The sequence below is a fragment of the Hippoglossus hippoglossus genome, chromosome 22 (genome assembly GCF_009819705.1).
Source record: "Hippoglossus hippoglossus isolate fHipHip1 chromosome 22, fHipHip1.pri, whole genome shotgun sequence".
In the NCBI taxonomy this organism is placed as follows: Eukaryota; Metazoa; Chordata; class Actinopteri; order Pleuronectiformes; family Pleuronectidae; genus Hippoglossus; species Hippoglossus hippoglossus.
Window position 1 is genome coordinate 23,714,906 of NC_047172.1, and position 25,123 is coordinate 23,740,028.

Consider the following 25,123-nt stretch of genomic DNA (forward strand, 5'->3'; position numbering starts at 1 on the left):
TGTCATTGTTTTCACTCAGCTTTCTACAACAATTTCCTCAGGTTTGTGAACTGCTTTTTGAAGCCTTGGCCCAGCCAAGCTGGGATTCAAACCTTGCTGTGAGGTGACAGATAATGAACACCATACCACCCCACCACCATCTTGGTTTTTTGAGACCAGAAGTAACCACATTAGGAGGAGAGGGGGGATGAGCCTGACTGAGAGCTCGAGGACACGGCACACCCACCTACCTGTACACCTGTGACCTGCAGTACTAGCTATCAATCATACAGCATACATTTCCCAATGTTTACCATAGTTTCTCATCTATTTGACTCTAAATAGGAACATAATTTACTTAATGAACATCATGGTGTTCAATCCTGTATGGAAATGTTTACTGTTATAAATCAAGTGAGAAGTACAGTTATTTTCTTGTCGACTCTATAGGTACGGACTTATTTTTGCAACCAGTAGAGTCACCCTCTGCTGGTCATACGAGAGAATACAGGTTTAAGGCATTGGCTTCACTTTCCCGACTTTCCAGAGTTACATCTACTTTATATATAGTCTTTGCTTTGGATAGACCACCTCTGTATGACCCTTTGGAACATCAGTAAAGACCTTTTACTCTCAACCCTGCCTCCAGTGTGTGTCTCTGTATCTCACTGTGTTTGCTACATCAGTAATAAGCTTTACATGGCTGTCCTCACACTGCTGAGTCCCTCTGAAAATAAAAGCCTTGCCAGTTCTCTTTTCACGTCAACGCCTCTCTGACAGTCTCAGACATCTGAACAGCACAAGGACACAAAGGGGTATTTAACTATTCCCTACGGGGTTATTGTATAGTGAACACGTGTATATACCTGTGTATACAGTACATTTATATGTGTTGATAGAAGCACATATGTATTAGATGAATATAAAGAAGCCTGCACACTGATTCCAGGCAGATTTATCCAGAGGCTTTTCATTGTGTTTCATTTCAATGCTGCAGTACATAAAGCCCTGACACAGACAGCTGAGCATGCAGTCTGTCTGTCTCATCAGCCATAGGCTGTGTGTGTGTGTTGTGTGTGTGTGTGTGTGTGTGTGTGTGCGTGTGTGCGTGTGTGCGTGTGTGCGTGTGTGCGTGTGTGTGTGTGTGTGTGCGTGTGTGCGTGTGTGCGTGTGTGCGTGTGTGTGTGTGTGTGTGTGTGTGTCAGTAGGCAGAGAGGGGGCTGCTTTCTGCTGATTCATGGCTTTTGAATAGGCAGAGACCAGAACTGGGGGCTTGCTGAAGTAGTGTTCTGTCTTTTCTTCCAGTGGCCCACGGGCCAATCATCATCTCAGCATTGTACATCATCTCCAGCTTCCCCTCAGGAACACTTCAGGCTCAGACCATTCTCTCCAGTTTTTATGATGCTTGCAAATTGTTCACGACAGCCCTTTGCCCAGTGCACCACTGTGCTCATATCTTTTGAGCGGCTGCCTGCTGAGAGTGAAAACAAAAGGAGGAAATGCATTCACTAACATCGCTCTTTGTGTCAAGTCATCTAATGTATTTCTACTACAAATGGCTGAGATGAATTTACTATCCCTGTACTGTACTCTACAGTACCTTACTGCACTCAGCGCTGACTGCACACAGCCACAGTCCTGACTGAAAGTTGCCAAAGTGAGTTTTATTTTGAGGTAAGAACCAATGGAGACAGAGATGGGAGGGTAAAAAACCACTAGCATGCAGGAACAGACACCCAATTCTAAAAAATAAAAGGAGTGATATTGCTTTAAAATGATTGTGTCATTAAAATACAGTTTGTTCAAAAACCATATTAACTCCAACAGCAATGTGAACCTGGATATTTCAGATATAGTGGCTTTACCACTTTATCAAAATATTGAAATTATTTTGAGAAATTGCATAAACATTCCCCACTTTACATATTTCGCCATCCCTCACTTTGAATTAGCAGTTTCTGACATATTAAGCTGTGTTACTCCATGTTTGGCCTTTTTTCCCTCCACGCTGGGTAAAGTGTTCAGATCGAGTATGAGGGGCTTTGGTAAACAAGACATTGCCAGTGGTTTCATCATTTTGTCTGGGCTGTGTGTTAATATGTGTTAGAAGAGGATGGCATGTATCAGCCGCAGACCATGCTGACAGGCAGCCCACTGATAACCGTAATCCTCAAACTGTAGAAACATTTATAGTAAAATGACTAGACCGGCGGAGGAGTAAGGAGAGGAGAGACACAGAGTGTCACTGGGCTAAAATAACCAGGTAAGAAGTGAAGAGAAGCTGCTCAAATACACTCAGCCTGCACTTTGTGTAATATATTATATTATATATCTCCCTTTGCTCTCTTTGTGGCATTGATTCTGCAAGATGTTGTAAAATTTCCTTTGAGATTCTGCCCCATGTTGAAGTTATTAATCAGATTATTTTTGCTGATTTTCCAGCTCATTGTCATTCATGCTGCCAATCTCATGATCTGCCACATCCCAAAGATTTTTCTGGATTCACATCTTGGGCCTGGTTTAAAAAACAGTGAGAAGGTTCCACACCAATACGTCCTTTATAGATCAGAGTCCACCAGTAAATGTGCACACAGTCTCATATCCTGCCCTCTTCGTGCCTGCGTTCACCAAAAATAGTCGGTGTAGCGCACCTGATGAATGATGCTTTTTTATGGTGAACTGGCATTGACTGAGAGGAAAGCTGAGAAAAGAAATTCTTCTTACACAGAAGTGAAGGTTTCTGAATGTGCTGACTCCTGATTGCCACTGGCTTTACTTTCCCTTTACACACTTACACGATCCACATATTAATATTTCTCTGCTGTAGCTCCACATCAATGTGTTGTGTTGTTTGTAATGTGTTGTGTTGTCTGTATTGTGTTGTGTTGTCAAATTGATGAAGATGTTTTCTTACTTTGCTTGTGTTTTGTCTACTTGCATGTGTTTTCTTAAGTTGCAGTGCGTTGAGCTCTCAGGGCCACCGTAGTAAGGGGTCGTATTTAGAGAGATACACCGTGTCAAATTAATTGACGAAACAAGATTTCTAACAAATAAAAATAGAACTGGTGGTCATAATACAAATTATAGGATTGGAACATTATCAGGGACAGTCCTAATAAGCAAAGTTGAAGGAATAATTTAAACACAACATTAATTTGCTACCACAAACAGCTGCTTCACCCATTTTGCACCTTTACTTATAATTCTGGGAATTCTTAGTTTTTTTAAATGAACAGGAGATTGAATGTCTCACCCTACCCCAATCATTTTTTTCCGACAGCAGCCAAAGGTCCAGTGTTGTTTTTTGGAACTGTCTGTGCACACAGGAAGCCCAGGGTTCTAAAAGTAAAACTATCTTTAGAATGAACAGTTGGGCCTAAACGCTCATGACCACCCATGATGGACCCAGTCGGAACAGTCAGAGTTGGTTAAGAGAGTTAAGCCTAATCCTGTAAGTGGACACACAGCCCTCGAACTGTATCAAAGTCACTATTAACAGGCTAAACCCCAGTGAAGCAGAGCAGCAGGAGGTTTCTCAGGAGTGGCTTTGCAAGTGTTTCCTAATATACAACCCCTCAGTAATTTCCCTCTAGTAGCCTACATTCAACCCAGCAGATCCAGAGACAGCCAGAGATGAGCAAAGGTGGACACACACACACACACACACACACACACACACACACACACACACACACACACACACACACACACTTATTATTTATCACAAGGCCAGGTTGGGATCTTCCTCCAGAGCTGCTCCTACTCACACAAGTATTAATCAACAAACACTAATAATTCACCATTTCCACTATGTGCATCTGTATGCATGTGTGTGTGTGTGTGTGTGTGTGTGTGTGTGTGTGTGTGTGTGTGTGTGTGTGTGTGTGTGTGTGGGGGGGGGGGGGGGTACAGTCAATGCATACAGTATTTTGATGTATTGTGATGCCCTACTTTCCTCCACCCTTTCCTGCCATCTCCACTGCCCTGAATATGTCTTATTTTCATCTGATGGTGTCTGTGGGGTATTCTGAGTAGAGCCCATTTCCACAATACTAATCTAATCAGCATAATAACACTCAGGTTCACCACTCCCCAAGTTTTTCTTCTACAAATCAATTATTTTCACCGAAGCTAATGTCAATCAAACTGAACTAATCATGTGCATTTTCACATAATAAGCATATGAGAGAGGGGTGTGGAGGATGCCAATTAAGAAAGTGTGTGATATTTAATTTGAAACTTGCACAGGAAGTGTTGAGTTTGAATGAGTGTAAAATAACAGAGTACCTATTTTCTGTATCACTTATCCTTTGAGGGTCATCGGAGGCGGCTAGAGCCAATCCCAGGAGACAAAATCCAGATATTAGTGGTTTTCTGACCAGAGAAAAAGGGTCTATAAGCTGTTTTCAGACTTGCACTTAACGCTCCGTGTTTTCTCCGGAGAAGGTGCATGTGTGAATGCAAATGTACGAGTGAGACACTCCGCAGTTTCTGTGGACTTTATCCACCTGGCCTCTTAATATAAAGTAAGTAGGAATCCAGGAGAATCTATTCCTTAGTGCCTTATTTACCAAATCTGCCAAAGTGCTTGATTTTTCATGTCAACTGATCAAACACATGCAAATACTTCAGAAACTTTATCCCATGAAGACCTTTTACTCAATTTACACAGCTAAAGATAGTGCTTAGTCTTGGCTACATTACCCAGGCTCTCCCTGGGGACTTCCTGAGCTCCGGAAATTCACCTCTATGACATCAGCATCTCCTTTTCAACAATGAGCCTTTGTCGAGAAAGCAGCTCTGGGGGAGCTCTCACTTACACTGTGGTTATTGAGATCCTGACAAATGACCTCTGAGGTCACAGCCAACCGTGTTTGCTCAAACCTAAGCCTCATTCTACTCTGCATAACTCACCTTGCCATTGTCAAGTGGAATTGTTGCAAATGAAACCTCTTCGTCCCTCAGAATGTATAAGCTGCCCTGACCATATGTCAGAGGACCATTATAGATATGTGTGAAGGGCAAGTGGCCTGGTGCAGGAGGGAGGGATTATAAGTGGACTGCTAGGAGATGGCACACCATTTATTGAGGAAGGAAACATGTATTGGTATGAGCAGGAAGGGGTAAGGACAATGTCTGCATTCTGTGTGTGTGTGTTTAACTAGCGATTAAGTTACAATCTATAGAAGCTGAATAGCTGACCTAGGTACTTTGTATCTCATGCCTTCGACCTCTCCATCAATAACTTCACCTTCTATCCTGTAAGTGCACACACATGCACGCACACACACAAGAGCACTGCAGACTGCATGTGGGTCATTCAACACTGATTCAGAGCACTCGCAGGTCTAATCTGCTTCCATCAGGAGACCATTTGTAAACGTGAGAGGAGCACTTTCCCTCCTTAGAGGTTCTGGAAGAATGTACTAAGACATTTAACTGCTTTCATGCGTGCTCTCCAGACAAGAACACTGATATTGGATCATTCTGATTCTGTTAAATGACAGCCTTTTTTAAAACTTCTTGCTTTTAAGAATATCTGTGTGTGAAATGTTGGGGTTATAGCTAATACATTAAGGTTAAGGTGTGATGAGAATGAGGCAACTAACCCACTTTATTTGGGGAAGACTGAAACTGTATAGGACAACCCAAAACATTTTTAGGAAATTTACTACAATAAATATAGTAAAATTAAAGCAGAAAATGATTTTATAGTCAATGTTTTTTATCAAATGAATTTGCTGTATTACTGTTCACATGTGTGGCTTATATTAAGTTTGAATAATTTACTTAGCTGCGGTTATTTTCTTCATATATTACATGTCTACTATTTCATAAACCTAATGCACCAGCATTGTTGTGTGAATGTCTGTGTCTCAGTCTGATATTGTAAAATTAAAAATGATCACATTTATCCAAATGATCTGGTGGCGATTTTGACCCACAATTTGATTGCTGCTGTAGTTTATCTTGCTCAAACTGTTTGTCTGCACTTTACTGGTGCAGCGCAAAAGTACTGTGCTTCAATTGAACTCCTCCTTTAGCTCACTTTGCTCCACTCTTTAATTTTTTGTAAAAATGAACCTGTAAAAATGTATTACTGCTTTATTGCAGGTGCTTTTGCTTCACTTCTAACAATGTCCTATGCGGGTGGTTTCAGTTTAACAAGGCTCAGCAGATCACCCGCCAGCATGGATCAAATTTTATTTTAATGGTGCTTTTACTTTCTTCAAATCTACGTGTTGAAGTCATATTTGATGCTCCTTATCTTTCACAAGCTTCCTAATGAAAATAATTACAAAAATGACATTGATCATTTTAAATTATTATGATCTGAATGAGAATTACTTGAAAGAAGGTAACTTTGATGCAAAATTCACATGACTTGATCAGGTAGGAGTTGTTGGAACTACAAAAACACTCAGAGAGGATGCAACAGATAAGGTTAAATTTGGCTTGATGTTACTCACAGAATAATTATCAACAGCTGATAAGACCAGCCAATGGTGTCAAGCAAAGGTGTCAGAGAGTAGTTATTAGCTGTCACATTCTCTTTCACTCTCATATGCAGCAAAATGCTCAAACTATCAAACCAGGCTGCAATAAAGGAGTGCAGCTTCGCAACATTAACGGGCTGTGGTGGACAAACAAGAAAGGATCGCAATTTGATTGGGTTTATTTTGGCTAATACTGATCCTTTAAGTGTTCGGTTAAAAACATCTCAACATTTTATGATGCCTGCTTCTGGCTTTTTCCTAGTTATTGCCTTTGTTTTCATCTCAGTGCTAAAACGAACACACTTTATACACATTTATCACAATCAAACAGCAGCTCAAGTCTCACTCCTGCTTGGTTTCAGAAGCATCATTTAGGAAAGAGCATCACCGAACATCTCAGATATAAAGAGCAATTTTGTGTTTCGTGTGTTTGCGTGCTTAAATTTCATGTATGATTCAGCTCATACAAAAGTAGCAGTAGTCCCTATTCATATATCAAAACTGATTTTAGTCAATTGTTTATTATGATCTCTTGAAAGTAGTGTACCCTGTTCTGTTTTTTAAATCAAGAATTATCAATACCTTAGTAATTAGTTTGTTTCCTAAAAGGAATGTGAGGAGATTATAATGCAATGCCAGGGGACTGTTAGAAGATAAAATGGGCTGAGCACATCTATGTTTCCCATCAAATTAACCCCTTTTTTAACCTCATAGCTGCCACCACCAAACGTATTTTGTCACATTTTTCCCCACTTCTGACGAGGATATATATTTTTTTTACATCACTATCATTTTCGTTTTATTTCATATATTTTGTGTGAATTAATATAATAGGATTTGTGGTCTTGTGAGGAACACCGTTTAGTTTTATATTTATAATAATCAATAACAGCAAGTCATATTTGATGCTCCTTATCTATCACAAGCTTCTTAATGAAATAATTAACATTCTGGGTCAAAAATGCTTTCCTTCCTGGACAATATGTGTCACAGGGCTGTTAAACTGGAGATGAACAGAGATGAGCTCTGTTGCATTAAGAGGAAACTCCACTATTCAGTGCCTTTCAGCACAAGTCAACAGTGTGAGTTGTAAACTGCTCTTTGCACTTTCTTTTCCACATGAAAATAACCAGCATCAGTCATTCACCAGCATGTCCAGTCACACAAAGATCGCCATGCTATTAAATAGTGGCCAGTGTAGATATATTATATCCATTATATAGTATGTTCATGCCTGGTGCAAGGCCTAATGTGTCACATCAAAACTGTGCAATAAGTTAATCATTTTTGAGAGGTTACACAAGCTCTCAAATGCCAAGTGAGTCATAAAGGCATGGATGTTCAGCGAAGGATTATTTCATCTTCTGCACAAGGCAACACAGTGTGTGTGTAGGCGTAAAATGAAAGTACACATGTGGGCTGCAAGACGCCCACAAAGTTTCCATGGAGGACAGATTAACCCTCGTGAAATACACTGAATTCTTTCAGTGTTTCAGATGTCTTGCACTGCAGGGAAACCATGAGCAGCTTTGTGCGATTGTATTTATAACACATAACACTACAGCAAGAGATGCTGGGGTGACTCAGATGGTGATCTCATCCGTAGACTCAGCGGATGTTCTGTTGGCATATCATTCTCCTGACATCTCCTCCTGTTGTCACACTGAATATTGTGGTGACGTCACTGCCATTATTAACCCAATAACATTTGAGAAGCCATCCCCTGGATTTTATTTCACGTTTGATGGTTAAGGATGTAGCAGAAGACGACTTTCCCTCCCAAGGGAGTTCCTCTATGGTCATCCGTGTTTCCTGACACTTCCATTCCCTCCTTTCAGCTGGGAGCCTGAGCTGACATCACTCTGCCTTAGGCTGCAGGGCCATTAAGAGTATAGTGGATCAGGCTTGTTGGGTTTCAGGGAAAGTGAAGTTAGTTTTTTGCTGTATGAGTCATGCCCGGGATGGACTGCTCCAGAAATCAAAATTCACCACAATGGGAAGGCAGCCAAATAAAATTGAAATGGAGCAAATGGACTGAATTTATATAAAGTATGTCTAATCGTATGGACCATTAACGTGCTTCACACTACAGGTCACACTCACACCCTAAAAACTCATTCATGGCACATCTTCAAGGGCAAGTTGGAGTTCTGTGACTAGCTCATGGACACTTCAACATGCAGACTGGAAGAGCTGGGAATCAACCCCCAGTCTATCTTTTACAATACTATGTTGATATTGCAGAACTATAGGCTATTAGTAATATCAACTCTGAGTGATTAAGTTATAATATATGAACTATCATCCGATGAAAAATGTGCTTCTGTGGCCTTTCAGCATCACACCTTGTGCTTGTGGACAGTGAGGTTTCAGTATATTCTTAGGCCATGATTACCACAAGAGGACTCTTCTCGTGAAAACAGTATACACAATGCAATTTTAAGGCAGTTAGAAGCTACACGAAGGGCTATTTGGCAAGCTGACTGGTGATATGTGAGTTAGCATGGAGCATGCTAGGTCTCGTCAGTCACAATAACTCTTCCCCTATTTTTCTCTGTACTTAGTGGTTTACTAACTCCTAGCAGTACGGTTCATCATCTCATTCAATAGAGTTATTGAAATGGAGAGAGAAGCTTTCCGAGCATGAGTTTGCTAATGGTTAGTTAGCAGCCTCATTAGTTTGGTTTCTAATAGGACAGTAATAAATTCACATATTTGATTTAATTTTGCCCTGGTGACTATCGCATAACTGTGGACAAATCCTCTTTTGTGAAGCAGTTTATACTACAGTGGATGGTGCAACACAGTGCCATGATAGATTCCATTGTTTTGGATTCTCAAGCACCATTGGTCAATTTAAAGTTTCCTGAAAAGTGAACTTGAGTTATAAAAAAATTAAACTTGTCGGAACTTGTAGTTTGTACAAATAATAATTTACAAATAGGCCTACAAAGTGGTACAATGCAGCCACAAAGAGAAGGCTATGAACAGCCATGTGGTGCCTTGGTGTACAGTATCCTGTGACAACACACTCACATTACCATTGTACCTTGCACTGTTATATATCGGATATACATTAAAGCCAGCCACGTGTTTGCAAAGCATGGCAGAGTTCTTGTTTATCAACCCGACTGCTGTAATCCTTCAAAGAAAACAATTGCAATTGCATCATATCAAAGTCGCAGCCATGTCTTCCCTCAGCAGTAGATATGGAGATGAATGTGAGAGCATGTGTTAATCTGTCTCGACAGGTGGAACCTCCACAACATCAAGCAGCCTTTGCAGCTTCATTGGTAATATTACATCAGCTCACAAATTGCTTCAATGGCTCCACTCAGACCAAAAATGTACTCGACTAAACACTCAGCTGCACCATGTGCACAGTTCTCCATCAAATAGTTTGATTGAGCAGGAGAAAAACGAGAACTAATGCATCTTTGTGGAGAAGGTGGGAATAAACACCCCATATTGGTGGTTTTGAGGGCTGCTGATTAGACTGCCATATTCTTTATAGACTGATAGCTAGAGTTTTTTCTGTTTTGGAGGTGTGGTTGATTTCAACTGATCCTGCTGAGGTTCCTTAGGATGAAATGTTATCATGGCATCGAGCACAATGATCAGACTCAATTACAGCACAGTCTGACGTGGCAAGAAAATACCAGCCAGTGATGGATCAGAGCATGTGTCTGTTATTGTTCTCTCAGCACACCTTGCCATTTATTTGTCATTCTGCATTAGCTGTGTCCCTGTTATGACTCTGAGTCATAATGTGTGAGTTTTATGGTGTTCTCCCTCCCTGCCTAAGGGTTGTGCTGTTCACCCTGTTCTGTTGTTTTTCCTGTGTCTGAGTTTCAGGGCCGGTTGGTGATTGGAGTGCAGGCTGATGGAGCTGACTTTAAAAAGTCACCTTTCGATGACGGTTTGCCTTAACCTTTTTCCTGGCTCCCAACACGACCGTGCCGATTTCGTTGTATCTTCTGTTCAAAGCCTGTGAATAATACTCGGAGCAGCCCTGGTAATTGTAGGGGTGAGAAGCCCTTTTGTTTTTGTAAATCTTTACTCCTGTTTATGTTAGGGACACAGGTGGGATCCCTGTATTTCTTCCCCGTTACTTTTGGATATAGGTTAGTTAGTTGGTGAGCTGTGCTCTTCCTGACGCTTTGTCGAACTGATTTATAAAATAAATCACTTTTGTTCTGGACTGCGAATTTGCTTTGGCACTGGTCATCCTTGGGATTGGGGAAAGATGGGAGCCAAACTTATGTTATGCCCAGGTTTCTCCTTGGCCGAGCGTAACAGTCCCTCAGACACTCTGATTTGAAGTTCTGTGGACTAAACAACAGATTTAGCTTAAGCAGAGTAAACCTTACATGGAATATGTTGATTTAAGCAATGCCCCAAACAGCTGACCATTATCTCACCATCTGCCACCCTGTCTAAACCAATGACCGCCAGCCATGCCAGATGGGTTGCCAGATCTGTGGCAAGATTATGGACCAGATAAACCAGGAATGCCAACACTGCTCAGGGCAACGAGAGCTGGAAGTAATGATGAGAAATGTCCTGGTTATATAGTTGGTAATTTTGTTTGAATTTCTTTGGAAAATAGCACTTATTTAATTACTGGTATCAGGAACACAATAGACAGACAGTAGGACACTATGATGGACATGGCTATTACACTGATAACACAAACCAGGGAGGGAGGGGTGGGGGGGGGGGGGGGAGGGTTACAGTGTTAAATTATTTTATTAACATGTAGTGTTTCCATAGGAACACATGCATGCACATGCTATACCAATACAGGCTTTGCTCTACACATAAATATAAATATCTTTCCAAACAGGAACAGACCAGATGGTTACCACCAGAAGTGAATAGAGTGAGACCAATAATGATCATGTTCTGAGTCTGACATCGTCTTTAAAAGGAAAACAAAAAGCATTTTACCTCTGAATCAGTAACAATTACTGTCTATACTTACCCACCTGAAAATGCATGTCACTTGACCATTCATATACAGTTGCTGTGTGTGCCAGTATAAGAAAAAAAAAAGTTTTTTCGTGGACTGATAACAAGCTGGATCTGCAATGTTTGTAATTTATTATCCATGTTGTATTTACCGCTTCTAATGGATAAAATCCAATTTGGATGTAAATGTGGTTGCCTGCTCAGTTATTTTCAAGTCTCACTTTCTGCCTGTCTAGTCTAAAACGCAATCCTGGTGTTTTAAAGGATCAAAAACTCATATAGACGTAAGTTATGTATTTTAAAACTGAAATGTATGAGTGTGGACGTAGGCCTAGTGCTACATCCATATACACGATCTTTGGAAAAGTAGCTCTAAGTCCGGCCCAGACCCACAATCTGGTTTCAATAGTATAATACTAGAGCAGATTCCACTCTAATAGACTTCAAGACTGCTAATTTCAACAACATATGGAAACAATTTTTTTTTTAAAATGTTAATGTAAATGGAGCTGCTATTTTAACTGAATCTTGCTCATGAAATGCTTAAACTCAGCCATGGTGGTTGCTGTGCTGTCTAACTGAGATAAGAGAGAATTGATATTTCATGATGATAACAGGTTGTTGTGTATTTATTTTTAATTTGATGACATTTTATAATTTAATAATGACAACAAATGATAAACAAAATGTATTATCACTTGAACACTTGAAATTGTTCATACTGTTTATTTATTGATTATAAATACTCAATCAGTTAATATATCAGAGTGGTCAGAGCCATTCTTAGAGGATAAATAAATCACACTAAAGACAAGCAAGGGAGAACAAACAGAAATCCTTGCTTAGGTCTCGGTCAGTCTGTACTCACTACCCTTGCTCACACACGTGGTGGTCAACACTTCCTTCACCTGCACATCTGTAAACACACATGTACCAGAGCTGCAGAGTCTGAATTATGCAGCTGTTTGACACAGTTTTTGAAGTAATTTAGAAAGCAGCTTGAGAAGAGGAACATTTTGCAAGAACAAAACAAGCTCTCTTCATCAGATTGAACTTTGATTGTTTTGTTCTGCAAATCAAACACAACACGGAGCCATGGAGATGTTGTTTTGACAAACTGCCTCAGTATCTGACGTTCACACACCCGCTCCTGTGTAGAGCCCTCAAAGAGACACAGACTCTCATCTCATTCAGTCAGTCCAGGTTCATCCATCTGCTCCCTAGTGGTCATTGTAAGGCATGGCAGTGTCTCTAGCTAGAGTCATTTACTGAGAGGCATGATCTGCAACTCCATAAGGACACCATTAGTCCAAATTCCTTATTTTCCCTGTTTCTTCATAATGCAAAGGCATCTCTTCTATGTCCACCAGTTGTATTGATAAATACAATCAGATTTATCAGAATATCATTATCATTTCCATTAGTAGGCTTTATAAGTTATTCAATTCAATTTTATTTGTATAGTACGGTGGCCCTGAGAGCTCAACACACAGCAACTTAAGAAAACACATGCAAGTAGACAAAACACAATCAATTTGACAACACAACACATTACGCACAACACAACACATTACAGAAACGCGCTGCAATTACAGAAACGCGCTGCAATTACAGAAAACGACAACGGAAGTGTTTCCAGGGGACACCTAAAAGTGATAGACATGTCCGGTTGTTGTTGCTGCCGCAGTTTGGAGTTGTGAAATGGTTTATTTTAACATTGTGATCGCATGATTCAGATATTACTGCAGATGTCTAATGTTAACCTTTATCAAGCAAACAAACACTAAATATTGGTGGCCTCTCAAATGTGAGGACTTGTTTTTTCTCCGTAATTAAGAAAATTGAAATGAACAAGACATCTGAAGATATCATTCATGACATCATGCTACTACTACTACTGTTTGGTGTTTATGTTCTAATGCTTTAATTTCCCAGCTCACCAACAGGTTAGTTTTTACAGACTCTAGTCTGTGGGTGTGTCAGAGCTGGTTACCTCACCAAGTGTTAATAGTGCGAGATGTTGAGAACTGTCGACTGAAGAAGAAAGAAAACTTGCTCAAAGCTTTAAGCAATGCTAGTTCAAAGACTCTATAACACCACCACCCCAACACACACCCCCACATGACATGAATACATGGTACGACATGCTCTGTGCTTACCAAACACATCAATGCATGCCTCCCCATGCTCTCGCTCTTTTCCTGTTTGCAAACATGCTATAGTCACATTGTTTTTAAACCAACCTCAGATGCAGAGCCCTACCTCCCCACCCCTCAACAAACCAGATCAATACACGATTCAGCTGCTTACAACACCTTTGAAACATCAGTGCGGTGTAATTAAGTCAACACACAGTTGGTTATCTTATAATTGTGAGGTGGACCAGCGCATCTGAGTGCAGTGTTACTGACCGAGGTCTCTCACAGAAGGGAGGCAGACCAGTGTGACAGTGGTGAAAAATATGTGAGTTCATATGGGTTCGTTGAAAGATAGCAGTGGTGGGTAAATGCGTGAACTACACTGAAACTTTTCTCATAGTCAAATTTGACAGCAGTTGTTGATGGTGGACCAGAGTACACAAGAGCACATCTGTAGCCAGGACATGTATTTTTGGACTATCAGCCTGAACTGCACATACACATGATATACTGCTAACTTCTATCTCTCTACTCCAGTCACTTTCCTCACGCTCTCTCTTGCCAACTCGCTATTCACAAAACTTAAGCACTCAAATATTCCTTTAAGCAGCTGCACTACGTGTTTAACACTATTCTGTCTCAACGTTGTCAAACTTACTACACATCTTACACAGAGATGATGAATCACAAGCTATGCACTGAACTAACTAGGGACATCCTCCAGACATTCTCCGGAGGGGTTGTATGTGTGAACGCAAAATGTCCAAGTGAGAGCCTCCAGACTTTCTGTGGACATTCTCTGGCCAGCCACCTAGTGAAAACCCCACAGAATGTCCGAAGGAGAACACTGTGAGAACACAGCAGGAGATCCTCCGTAGGATTCACAAAAAAGAATACAAAAAATACTGGATGAGAAGGTGGTGCCACGAATGAAGATGTCATGACAGCTTTTGGTGATAAGGGCCAACGCCGGTGTCGATGTGCTGTAAACAAAAACAATTTATATGCTGTTGTGGATGTGTCTGAGTGGAGACCTACTAAAAATGGACTACAGTGTACAATGCTTGTTTACCCGTGACTGCTGCCTTTTGACACTTAGGAAGAAAAGACTGTTGGGGTCCTTTTCAAAGGCTCAAGGCCAGTTTCTATGTATTCGGACCAGGAGTAAGAGAACATATGAGTGGATTGTGTTTGTTTTCGACCCCTTTTCCTTTTGTTTGTTGGTTGGTTTGTCAGGGAGCTGATCAAGGAATATTTTTCCGAAACACGGTCACATCCACGAAAATGACAAAAATGATGAGGAGCACCAGCTGGTAGACAAGCTAGCTTTCAGAGTCGACAGCCTGCTGCCACCACAAGAGGGCAGTAAATTACAGAATGAATGTAAACAAGCAACATCACATCATTTAAGGCACAGAACGTGTTATGAGATCAGACGTCGGTAAAGACGTAGCTTCCACTTTGGTCTCGTCTTATTGATGTCTATTTTGGGCTTTGGCTTGCTTGTCTGGACAGCACGCCACTGACACGTATGCAATCTACTATGCACACAAAGGGCTCTTAAATATTAATAATTAACTAGGATCATCAATTTAAAGCATATATGTGTTACACTTTTATTTTTTTATTTTTTTGTCTTACTTTTACTTTCCAGTCTCAGTATCAAGAATTTCAGTGAGGGAGTTTGCAGGGTTGTGCTTTTATTTTGTACTCAATAGTCACATTGGATGCCTTACAGTCCTCTTTTAAAGAAACTTAAATTGGCATTCCTGTGTTTCCATAAAGCTAGGGGAAGAGACATAACAAGAGATAAATAAATGAAAGCTTTTGGGGTGTGGCTGGACACGCAATGGAGTAGAAGTACAGAAAGTTGTCTCGGCAAATAACCAACCATGAACACAGTTATTTTTTCGAGTTTGCGAAATAAATCCTGCTTACGATGGCTCCTAAACCTACAACGCGAAAGACTGATAAATCAACACCGAAAGATACAATGTCTGACTCCAGCTTTGACCAAGACGAGCCAGTCAAAATCCAGAAGATGCAGCCGGCAGCCATTGAACCCTCGCCATCAGATCTCCTAAAGGCATACATGAATGTCATGAACATAAACCTAGAAGATACATTTATCAACTTATCATTTAAAATTCAACAGTCCAATTGGATGTTGCGTAGACAAGGGAGCGGCTCCAGTCACTTGAAACTGGCGTCAACAACGACAACAGCCATATTGATGAATTGGAGTCGCTGTGCAGCTCTCTCAAAACAGACGGCAGATACATGAAAGCAAAGCTGGAGGAAGTGGAGGCCAGGTCCAGACATCAGAATTGTCTGGATCCCTGAAGGTGCAGAGCGTGGAAGACCTACAGACCATGCAGAGCGGTTCCTCTCCTTCCAGCGTGTGTCTCCACACCAATAATGAAATGCTCCTACATGCTTTACGCCAGTTAGAATGGTTTACGCTCTGCGCTATTCACATGTGTGGGAAGACAATGTGAGTTTATTGAGTTAGGTCAAAGTTGTAAAAGTCCTCAGAACAGTACAATAAACATCTGCTGACTTAAATGACCAAAATGGTCCCTGGGACTTAAATTATCTGTGTTATCACTTTTAAGTGTTTAGTTTAAAGCAGGTTTCCCAATAGCTGTTTTCAGTCATGACCTCCAGGTTAAATATGGACAATTGGCTATGTAGTTGACCATAGATTGCCTTTCACACACCGCAGCGGGAGGTTCCTCCATGTTATTCAGGTGAGAGGTGGAGCATGCCGGGTGCAGCAGAGGCAGGAAGTGATGTATTAACTTTGCTGCATAGATCTTGTGATCATGTTTACAGCACACCGGCGTCGGCTCTTATCACCACAAACTCTCTTAACATCTTCATTGGTGTCTTTTACGTGTGTGTTACCGCTTTTTCTTTTTTCATTTTTTGCATCACTGCTAGCAAAACCCTTTAACAATGGAAATCTTAGTCTCCCACATTCGATCAATGGCTGAGGGAGCTTGGCAATGCGAATCACATGGAAAGCCTTCGATATAAACATGCAAATAAAGAAAATGTCTTCCTAAAAATATGGAAACGACTTCTTGACAAGTGATCGACAATTCAACAGAAGTGAACTGATTGATTTGCCTCAGATGCTTGACAAGAGTTGATAAAGTCCCATCCTGATGTATCAAGTTCTCTCAGTGTCACGGCCAATGTCCATTTCTGTTTTGTATTTCATTTGTTGCTTGTCGCTTTTTTTTTTTTTTTAGGGGGTTCCGGTTGTTCTACTTTTATTCTACTGAAATTTCCTAGTTTTCCCTATATATATGAATGCCGCCACTGTAATGTATACATATCCTGTCCTTAAAAACCCAACAAAAAAGACTAAATAAATTATTTTCAGTGGCCAGGACCTTCTGCTTATCGTCCATAATTTGGGTCCAAAATGTTACGTGAATGCTACACTTCCCATGATGGGCCTGAAGACCATCTCTTGTTTGACTTACTTGAATATCTCCAAGCCCAAGCTGATACAACCCATAGTAAAAGTTATTCTCTGACTTCACAGAACATACAGTATTTTATGCTGTAGCTGTTTTGATAAGAAAGGTTTTATCTCCCCCATGATAAGTAAACTGAAGTTGATGTGTAAAATGCACTTATAATTATTATGTATTGTCAGGAAATGATCCCTTTGGGTTATGAAGTTAATATTCACAGCAAATATTTCAGAAGTCTTTGCTCAAGAGCTGACTGCAGGCAAAGTGGTAGCAGTAAATATTTCATTGGCCTCAGTCAACTCTCATCTGTGCCATTCAGCCGAAATGTGTGTAAATCAGTGGAGAACAGACAGAGGAGTCCTCCCACCCCATTACAACCAAAATACTCTCGCTTGATGTTGCTATTTCCCCATTAGGAGAGCAATGAAAGATGGAAAAGAGGAGAGTGACTTCATGGCCTGAAGGATAGGAAAATAAAAAGCTAATCTGTTTTACAACAAGGCATGGACACAATGGACTAAACAAGCCATACAAACTGCCACTGAATTGCAGAGGGTTTATAATAAAGGAATATGAGTGTTGATTGAATAACAAAACATTTATAAGTACTACACGTATGAGGGCTACACTGAAAAGAAGACCTCAATAGACCATTTGTGTTGTATCATTTGCTGTCTTTGATGTTAAATAACACTGTATTCATTTGCTTCCTGTCTTTGATGTGTTGTATTATTTGTCCTCTCGCACTTTGCAACAGATGTTTTGAAATAGGCTATATAAACAAAGTGGTTTATTGTATATTATTAATATCATTTTATGTAATGATATGTGAATGGCAGCAGCGCAGCTTATACAATCCTCATATATGTATAGATACGTATGGCTGTGGCGTATATGACGTATAAGTATGGAATAATGTAATAATATAATGTATAAGTGCATATAACGTCACATGTGTGCGTATATATAATATATATATGGGTGCTTAGTGGTGCTGAGGGCGGGAATAAGGGGGTGGGAGGCTGGGTCCTTTGTCCTGCAGCCGCTTCCTCCCCCAGCATGACAGCAGCGCGTGCCCCGGTTGTGGCAGCATTCAGTGTATGTGCCGTGAAAAACATGTGCCCCCGCCCCCCTCCGCTTCAGCCCACCGCGGCTCCGTTAGAATGTCTTCATTCTCATAAATGGCCCGCAAACACCGACAACTTCCCTGTGGAACCAGCGCAACGTGTGCGCGCTCTGTCACAACGACAACACCAACACAAGCACCGTGGCCATTCAGCCGGCTACTACCGACGCTCGTTCTTAATAATCGCTCCACAACACGCTGGAGCCCGTTCCCCCCCCTCGACGGGAATATCCAGACACGTTGTTCTGTCATGTATCTGCCGTGAAACCCCGCGCGGAACAAACAGCACGTCGCTAACACACCGCAGCAGCAGCAGCAGCAGCATCCCCGTAACCTCGGGGAGTTAAAAGGAGCGAAAGGTGGGCAAGTAACGGAGAGTTAAAGCAACTCAACCAGAGAAAGGCTGCAACACAAAGCAAGTGCGGGGAGCCAGTGACACACGAGCATCGAACCCACGGCTGACAAGGGGCTCCCGTGGTCGAGTTTGTTCAAGCGTGCAATGGTCGCGTATTGTTTGTAACGCGGGGAGCGACTTACTTGTTTTTCCTGCCCGTCTGCTGATCCTCAGAACAACCAGCGAGTCCACATTGTGTCTAATCTCCGACAGCCACAACTGCTGCTGTTAATGGACCCTCGGCATCAGTCGGTGTGTGGTAGATAGATCCTCCGTGGGTCTGCGTGTGTGTGTGCGTGCGCGTGTGTTAGGATGAAACGCCTTTTCTCCTCCAGGAGCTGCATTGTTGACATTGGCTCCATGACGTCATGCTGGCCCTCATTCACAACAATGGCCAAGCCCCCCTCTGCTCCTCTACGACGATGGAGCCTCCTGCCTTGACGATGCAGCGGAGATGTTGTGCTCTGCAGCACATTTCATCCATCAGTCACACATGCATCCGATCAGACATCACACTCATCCCTGCTGTGTCAGGAAAGTGTCTTAAAACCCTGAGCCAAAGGTGTCAACAGCAACCATTTAAAACAAGATATATGCGTCTATTACAGATGGCCAATTCATACATGATCACTAGTTATTGATTAATCCAATCCATTTACTGATCTCTGGCTTAGCTTAAGCTTAACTTACTTAAAAAGGTGAAATTCATATATTTTGGAGCTCGGTGAGACATCTGGACACCATGCCAGAAACCTTGAGTTAGAACCTTGTTACCTCCTCAAGTGGTCCCATCAAAACCTCCGAAGGAGTCAAGGAGGCTTTTCATGTCCACACAGACCCCCGGAGAAACGTCAGAAACTGCTGTGACCTGTTAACAGCAGACTTAAACCCACAACGCCTCTGAATTCATCAGGAATCCACAATAAGTCCAATGTCTGCCATTTGATCTAGTGTTTAGTCTACAGTGGCTCTGCAAACTGGGAGGCAGGCGTCCACAAGAAATGTGGAGGGAAAGCTAGGATCAGTGGATCTTTTGTTCACAAAGACATTTATCTACAGTGCAAAAGAATTAAAGACACATTGTATAACTTCACAACTTCAATTAACTTTTAGTCATGAGTGGTGCAGAGATTTGACAGAAGAATAGGAGAATTTCAATTAAAGTTATTGTAATTAAAAACATGAATGATGGGACAAGTCACTTTCAGGGGCCAATGTCGTGCATGTTGGGTCACTGACAAGTGAAAATCTCTGCTACTGGAAATGCCTATTACCCATTTATTTCTGAGGTCACATTGAGTCGCATGTCCTATTAAATCTTAGCTTTGTAGTACTATAAGTAGTACTAGTACTAGTACTCTAGTTCTATTTTGCATGTGTGTATAATGTGTGCCTCCAGGTTCAGTTTACCAGACGTCTACTGAAGTTGCTCTTTTTCATAGCAGACATTTTGAGGTGTCACTATTAACACTTACTAGAATGTTCATGTTTTCAATCCCTCTTTGCTGTAACAAGTCTAAGATGTGAACAAAGGTCCAAGATTCTGATTAATATGGGGAAAAAAGAAGTGGGAGTGCTCTGATATTATTATTTAACTTTTAGCTTTTAACTGAATTATTTAGACACTTAAATAATAATATATTCATTATTATGAATTAAATAATCAAATCAATCAATTTGATTACAATACGGACATAATTCATATCTATCTAGTATCTATTGAAAAAACATTACATTATAATCAGACTATAACACAAAGAAATATAAATATGATCAAGTGAATAATGATATCTTGTCTGCAGTGCACTGAGGCCATTCTCAACAGGACAGTAGGTACAGTACGGTTTCTAATCCAGAGCATAATCCTGCGGGAACTGGCAGAGCTGCTACATTTTATCAGTTTGCCACAGACAGGCACCTCTTGGGCCTCATTCTGAGCGGCTGCATTCAGATCAGCCCACATTCTCAATGTCAAGATGTTATAAATAGCCAGAACTGATTTGTACAGCTCCTCTGACAGCTAAGATCAGCTAAGCAGGGGGATGTGATGTTCCCAGGCGGCCCTTTTTTACAAGCCCATTCAAGGTGGGAATCCTGCACCTTTATTCCACATTGGTGTTATGTCTAAAATGTCTGAACACAGATTGGGGGTGGGGTTGTTGCTTTGGCAGAGGTAGTCACAGAGCCAGATTGATGTCTGTGTAAAAGGGAGAGCCGGCATGGCGGGACAGACGCCAACCGTTGTGTTACATGCCATGCCTCTGATTCTGGAACGCCAGCATTCTATGTAAAATCACACACTGGGGCAGATCTATGCCAGCTTTGTTGGGTTCAGTGTAAACAAGCATACACAATAGTGAGGGGTCTTGGTCACCTATATAGCGGGATCTTTATTTGAAAGGGGCTGGATGGATCCAAGGTTGTCTCATACTGTTGAAATGACAAAGAAAAAATGATCTAAATGTTAGTAATGTCCTCAGATTGCTTTCATAAAACAATAATATGCACTGTTGTTCAGTCTGAGTCTTGTGTAGTAGGTGGTGGAACCATCTAACACTCATGTCACTGCTACATACAAATAAATATTAAATCAAAAGTCATTTGATTGGATGTTTGGAAACAAGTTCTCATCTATATATTGGGGGGGGCATCATAACAACAAATAGTATGAAATAGCACAAAAAAATAACGACATTAAAATAGGAAACAAGAGATGCAAAGATGTTGTGGATAGGCTCCAGGCATCGGAGACAGACCTGTGGCTGAAACAGACAGAGCTGTGATCCTATTAAAATTTAATAATGATTTCACAGGGATTAGTACTTTGATATCAAACATCAAAGGCTTATCTTTACCTCTCGGTTGTCATGTTCAGTTTGGCCTTTTCACTGGGAGCAGAAGGAAAAAAAGACTGGCACTATTCAGCTTATAGACCTCAGTCCAACTGGGGCCCTAAATAATGTCCTGTCGGAGAGCATGTCTCCTGTCGTCTCCTCAAACTGGCAGGAGAGGGCTTCTGGGTTGACATTCCAAGAGCCAGGGCAAAAGGACCAGGCAGGTGAAGTTGAAAAATGCCCACTTGGCATTACAGGACTTTAATCTCTTGGTAATTTTGGATGTCTTCAAGGTTCTGACTAGTCTAGCTGTTTAGGGTATATTGTAGGTCGTATAAAAAGCGGCAAAGTGAAACATTGGTCAAGCAATTAATTCAGTCCTTATTCATGCACTCACTAAACCTTTGAAACTAATAAGGAGGGGTAGTATAGTGTAGCTATTCCATGTGTTATCCCCACTGTGACACTCATCCCGATGCAGCCTAGAATAATTTGTATTCTGTAAATTTACATGTAAACGTAAATGAAGGAATAAACTAAATAACAATAGTATCTGCTGCTACTGTGAGAACTCTAGTGTGTCCATGGTCCACAGAGCAACTTTGCGCACGTGTGAAAACAATATGGGCAAACAGCTGGTAAATTTCAGAAACCTTTTATTTTGCAGGGGCCATCGGGGATTAGAATGACTGGTCCTCAGCAAAGCAGATCCCTACTGAAACATGGAGCAAGATATTGATTCTGTTGCAGAGATCATCATAGTTTACAGCACATCGACACTGGCGGCAGTTCACATCTCCACAAACTCCCTTGACATCTTTGTGTCTTCTTCATGTATGGTACTGCTTTTCATTCAGATATATTTGCGCTCTTGTTCTTTTTTTTTTCATTTTTGAGTCTGTTGCATGTCAGAAAGGTCATCAACCCCCCAACTCGCTCATGGAGTATCCTGCTGAAGATCTCCTGCTGTGTTCTCACTTGAGCCCCTCTAGAATTTCTGCGGACATTAGGGTTCCAGCTGGCAAAAGACCTCAGAAACTCCGGAGGCTCTCACTCGGTGAGTAGGATGGACAGGACGTGGAGCTCAAACCTTAGAAAATCCAGACATGGAGTATGAGTTGTGGCACCCTATGCACATAAGCACAAGCCTTTCCAAACTATGTCCAGTCAATTCAGTTTGGTTGTAGACAAGTCTCAAGGACAACTTACTTTTGTAAATGAGAGATTTCAGTTTCAGATTTTTAATAAATTAGCAAAAAGCAGAACAAAAAATATTTTGACACTTTATCATGCGGCGATGATTTAGTGTAGATCAATGGGCAATATTGCAATTTTATCAATTTAAAAGAAATCTACAACTCATTAAAGTTTGCAAAAAGTGAAGCGGTGTAAATTCTTTCTGAATCCTCACTGTATTTGAATGTTACATGATAAAAATACAAAAGTCCTGAAATGGTCGGTAAAATAAGCAGTTTAATAGGTCAATGGTGGTTGTTCCTATAGAAACAGCTCTTGGCCATGAGATAGCCTTATTTTAATGTATTCTATCTCTATAACTCATATTGCAATAATCTTCGAGTACTGACTTGCCTAACTCAACAACAAGCTCGAACCAGCAGGAGGTGACAAATTCCTGACAGTCAGCACACATATATTTTCTTACTCTTTAACAAATCAGATGAATCTGCTGAATGTCACAAACTACTGATGTCCTGTGTGGTCTTAATTCAGCCCAACCTGTTATCAAGAAGCTTTTCTGCACGTGCTTACCTGCGTGCATGTCTGTGCGTAACTGTGACGATAGCATGTGCCAATTGTTGTTGAAGGGAGCACTGGGATTTATAAAAAAAACATGCATCGCTATGGAAACTGCTGCCTTGCATCTAAGAGAATCCAGTCCTTTTTTTAAACCAGACACATACCTCCAGTGGAAACGGCCATTAACACCAATAGCCTGCTCTCTTCTATCTGCTGTGTTTTCAGCACAGGTTGTGTCACCTCATTTGTTTCCCAGTTTAAAAATAACACTCTCAGCTTTGCCTCATCCAGTTGTCACCTCTCAATTAAAACATACAAATTAATTGAGCTTGAAATTAGAAAGGACTAACATCTGATTTTGTACATACTGTATATGGATCAAGGATTGTAATACAATTGAGTAAATTACATGTCTATTGCAATGTTATATTGCTGCATTTTTAGATATTCTTTTGGTGATGAAAAGATTCTAACAGACTTACAGTATTTCAACAATGGGCCTTATGTACTATTACAGTGTAGTGTGTGTGTGAACAGAGACAGGCCAACAATTGCACCCCAGGAAATACTGTCTCAAATATCTATGAAGATTATTTGGAGATCAAATAACAAAACTCATAGACTAATTTCTGTCGAGTTTTCTTAATGACTTAAATGCCTTATTGTGATACTCAGAATGATCAGATAGCGAGGGCTGGACCTGTTATAAAGAAAACATATTAATAACCAAATGGAAGTTACAGAAACCAAACAAAAAAACTACTATTCTTAACTACAATTAAAAGCTTTTGTACAAATCTTATAACTGAGAATGAACTCTAACATCTAAAATTATGTAACCCAAACTCTAAGGCATTGTACATGAAAAGAAGCATCGAGAGATACAGAGAATTACACAGGTAGCTTTTTTCAGAGTAATGTTCGATTGCTTGATGAATACACTGAGCCCTTGGTTCACAGTCTTGTCTGATAATTGTAACCTATGTGAAGATGGGTGAAGGGCAGATGATAGTCAATTTTATACCACCAAAGACCAGGAAACATGCATCTCCCTACCGCCTACCAGGTCACCCACCATATTCTACCACATATGTATAAATTCACCACTGCACGGGTCAGGGATTGGGACTCAGCTGAGGTACATGCAATGTAGACAGCTCCTCATATTTCTGGTATAGGTTGTGAAACCCATAGCGAAATTAAACACACTAAGATATATATATATTTTTAAAATCAATGTATTTTATGTTTGAAATTGCAAGATTTCAATAATTATGTGAATTCTTAAAGAAAGTGATCAAAACAATACTGGATCTACCTCCTGATCTGGATCTGCAGATTCTTCCCTGAACCATACTGCATCCTTCCACCAAGTTTCATGGTAAAAGTTGTTTTTGTGTAATCCTACTAACAAATAAACGCAGATGAAAACACAAACTCTGTCACGGAGTTAAAAAAATGTCTAATTCAAAATAACCTAAATTGTTTTATCTTTGACAGAAAGATCCTGTTACTCAGAAAGATGCAAGTTGAAATAATACGATTTTAGGACTTTTGAAAATCATAAAACTATAAATTGGCTATGATGCAGTTTCATGGTTCACTTCACTGCTTATGTGCTGGAATAGTTTATTTCTCAGTGAACTAGGTTTAACACGTGTTGTATTTTAAGGTTGTTAAGATTTTCAGGTCATGGTATCTTGTTGCCTATGTACAAATGTACAACTCCCGAACATGTGTTGTGTTGCTGACCAGTAGCGTTACAGCGCACCCACACATACACGCTGCTTTAACGTATGATGTCAGACATGACCTGTATTTGCTTCAACGTGATTTGATTGGCTGATTCCTGCCCTGCCGCTTGAACATTTTTTCTCAACTTCTACTGCACACAAAGCAAGAAACAAAGTGAAGCAACGGAACCACTTGATTCAACGC

General features: G+C 40.7%; 1 protein-coding gene across 1 annotated transcript in view; it reads right to left on the reverse strand.

Moving 5' to 3' along the window:
* LOC117756144 (transcription regulator protein BACH2-like) overlaps nt 1-19,022 on the reverse strand; it is a 40,289-nt gene extending 21,267 nt beyond the window's left edge. Inside the window, exon 1 of the mRNA XM_034576500.1 lies at nt 18,737-19,022. The gene's annotated coding sequence lies outside the window, so the exon portion shown is untranslated. The remainder of the gene's footprint in view (nt 1-18,736) is intronic.
* Between the last annotated feature and the right edge of the window lie 6,101 nt (nt 19,023-25,123).